We start from the raw sequence: 3,937 nt of genomic DNA, 5'->3' as shown, positions 1-3,937 counted from the left end.
TCCAGCATTTATTGTTGGTAGATTTTTTATGATGGCCATTCTGACCTCTGTGAGATGATACCTCATTGTAGTTTTGATTTGCATTTCTCTAATGATTAATGATGTTGAGCATTCTTTCACGTGTTTGTTGGCAATCTGTATATCTTCTTTGGAGAAATGTCTATTTAGGTCTTCTGCCCATTTTTGGATTGGGGTGTTTGTTTTTTTGATATTGAGCTGCATGAGCTGCTTGTAATATTGGAGAGTAATCCTTTGTCAGTTGCTTCATTTGCAAATATTTTTTCCCATTCTGAGGGTTGTCTTTTCCTCTTGCTTATGGTTTCCTTTTGCTGTGCAAAAACTTTTAAGTTTCATTAGGTCCCATTTCTTTATTTTTGTTATTATTTCCATTTCCCTAGGAGGTGGGTCAAAAAGGATCTTGCTATGACTTATGTCATAGACAGTTCTGCCTATGTTTTCCTCTAAGAGTTTGATAGTGTCTGGCCTTCCATTTAGATCTTTAATCCATTTTGAGTTTATTTTTGTGTATGGTGCCAGGAAGTGTTCTAATTTCATTCTTTTACATGTAGCTGTCCAGTTTTCCCAGCACCACTTATAGAAGAGGCTGTCTTTTCTCCACATATATTCTTGCCTCCTTTATCAAAGGTAAGGTGACCATATGTGCATGGGTTTATCTCTGGGCTTTCTGTCCTGTTCCATTGATTTATATTTCTGTTTTTGTGCCAGTACCATACAGTCTTGATTACTGTAGCTTTGTAGTATAGTCTGAGGTCTGGGAGCCTGATTCCTCCAGCTCCGTTTTTCTTTCTCAAGATAGCTTTGGCTATTCGGGGTCTTTTGTGTTTCCATACAAATTGTGAAATTTTTTGTTCTAGTTCTGTGAAAAATGCCAGTGGTAGTTTGATAGGGATTGCACTGAATCTGTAGATTGCTTTGGGTAGTATAGTCGTTTTCACAATGTTGATTCTTCCAATCCAAGAACATGGTATATCTCTCCATCTATTTGTATCATTTTTAATTTCTTTCATCAGTGTCTTACAACTTTTCTGAATACAGGTCTTTTGTCTCCTTAGGTAGGTTTATTCCTAGGTATTTTATTCTTTTTCTTGCAATGGTAAATGGGAGTGTTTTCTTAAGTTCACTTTCAGATTTCACATCATTACTGTATAGGAATCGAAGAGGTTTTTGTGCATTAATTTTGTATCCTGCTACTTTACCAAATTCATTGATTAGTTCTAGTAGTTTTCTGGTAGCATCTTTAGGATTCTCTATGTATAGTATCATGTCATCTGCAAACAGGGACAGCTTTATTTCTTCTTTTCTATTTGGATTCCTTTTATTTCTTTTTCTTTGACTGCTGTGGCTAAAACTTCCAAAAGTATGTTGAATAATAGTAGAGAGAGTTGGCAAACTCATCTTGTTCCGGATTTTAGTGGAAATGATTTCAGTTTTTTACCATTGAGGATGATGTTGGCTGTGGGTTTGTCATACTTGGCCTTTATTATGTTGAGGAAAGTTCCCTCTGTGCCTACTTTCTGGAGGGTTTTTTGTCATAAATGGATTTTGAATTTTGTCGAAAGCTTTCTCTGCATCTATTGAGATGATCATATGGTTTTTCTCCTTCAATTTGTTAATATGGTGTATCACATTGATTTATTTGTGTATATTGAAGAATCCTTGCATTCCTGGGATAAACCCCACTTGATCATGGTGTATGATCCTTTTAATGGGCTGTTGGATTCTGTTTGCTAATATTTTGTTGAGGATTTTTGCATCTATGATTTCAAATTTCTTAAATTTACGAGGCTTGATTGTGACCCAAGGTATGATCTATCCTGGAGAATGTTCCATGAGCACTTAAGAAGAATGTGTATTCTGTTGTTTTTGGATGGAATGTGCTATAAATATCAATTAAGTCCATATTGTTTAATGTATCATTTAGAGCTTGTGATTCCTTATTTATTTTCATTTTGTATAATCTGTCCATTGGTGAAAGTGGGGTGTTAAAGTCCCCTACTATGAATGTGTTACTGTCGATTTTCCCTTTTATGGCTGGTAGTATTTTCCTTATGTATTGAGGTGCTCCTATGTTGGGTGCGTAAATATTACAATACCTTCTTGGATTGATCCCTTGATCATTATGTATTGTCCTCTTTGTTTCTTGTAATAGTCTATGTTTTAAAGTGTATTTTATCTGATATGAGACTCCAGCTTTCTTTTTGATTTCCATTTGCATGGTATATCTATTTCTATCCCCTCACTATCACTCTGTATGTGTCCCTAGGGCTGAACTGGGTCTCTTGTGGACAGCATATATATGGATCTTGTTTTTTTATCCATTGATCCAGTCTGTGTCTTTTGGTTGGAACATTTAATCCATTTACATTCAAGGTAATTATTGATATGTATATTCCTATTACCATTTTCTTAATTGTTTTGGGTTTGTTATTGTAGGTCTTTTCCTTCTGTTATGTTTCCTACCTAGAGAAGTTCCTTTAGCATTTGTTGTAAAGCTGGTTTGGTGGTGCTGAATTCTCTTAGCTCTTGCTTCTCTGTAAAGGTTTTAATTACTCCGTCAAATCTGAATGAAATCCTTGCCGGGTAGAGTAATCTTGGTTGTAGATTTTTCCCTTTCATCACTTTAAATATGTCCTTCCACTCCCTTCTGGCTTGCAGAGTTTCTGCTGTAAGATCAGCTGTTAACCTTATGGGGATTCCCTTGTGTGTTATTTGTTGCTTTTCCTTTGCTGCTTTTAATATTTGTTCTTTGTATTTAATATTTGATAATTTGATTAATATCTGTCCTGGCATGTTTCTCCTTGGGTTTATCCTGTATGGGACTCTCTGTGCTTCCTGAACTTGATTAACTATTTCCTTTCCCATATTAGGGAAGTTTTCAACTGTAATATCTTCAAATATTTTCTCAGTCCCTTTCTTTTTCTCTTCTTCTTCTGGGACCCCTATAATTCAAATGTTGGTGTGTTTAATGTTGTCCCAGAGGTCTCTGAGACTGTCCTCAGTTCTTTTCATTCTTTTTTCTTTATTTTGCTCTGCAGTAGTTTTTTCCACTATTTTATCTTCCACCTCACTTATCCATTCTTCTGCCTCAGTTATTCTGCTATTGATCACTTCTAGAGTATTTATTTATTTATTTATTTGCGGTACGCAGGCCTCTCACTATTGTGGCCTCTCCCATTGCAGAGCACAGGCTCTGGACGAGCAGGCTCAGCGGGCATGGCTCACAGGCCCGGCCGCTCCGCGGCATGTGGGATCTTCCCAGACCGGGCCACGAACCCATGTCCCCTGCATCGTCAGGGAGACTCTCAACCACTGTGCCACCAGGGAAGCCCTAGAGTATTTTTAATCTCATTTATTTTGTTGTTCATTGTTTCTTGTTTCCTCTTTAGTTTTTCTGGGTCCTTGTTAAACGTTTCTTTTATTTCCTCCATTCTATTTCCAAGATTTTGGATCATCTTTATTATCAGTATTCTGAATTCTTTTTCAGGCAGACTGCCTGTATCCTCTTCATTTGTTAGGTCTGGTGGGCTTTTGCCTTGCCCCTTCGTGTGCTGCGTGTTTCTCTGTCTTCTCATTTTGCTTAACTTACTGTGTTTTGGGTCTCCTTTTCACAGGCTGCAGGTTCGTAGTTCCTGTTGTTTTTGATGTCTGCCCCCAGTGGGTAAGGTTGGTTCAGTGGGTTGTGTAGGCTTCCCTGTGGAGTGGACTAGTGCCTGTGTTCTGGTGGATGAGGCTGGATCAGTCTTTCTGGTGGGCAGGTCTATGTCTGTTGGTGTGTTTTGGGGTGTCTGTGGCCTTATGATTTTAGGCAGCCTCTCTGCTAATGGATGGGATTGTGTTCCTGTCCTGCTAGTTGTTTGTCATAGGGTGTCCAGCACTCTAGCTTGCTGGTCGTTGAGTGGAGCTGGGTCTTGTCATT

Source organism: Mesoplodon mirus (genome assembly GCF_964341445.2).
Source record: "Mesoplodon mirus genome assembly, chromosome: 4".
NCBI classification, from domain to species: domain Eukaryota; kingdom Metazoa; phylum Chordata; class Mammalia; order Artiodactyla; family Ziphiidae; genus Mesoplodon; species Mesoplodon mirus.
Note: the sequence above shows the minus strand (reverse complement) of the source record.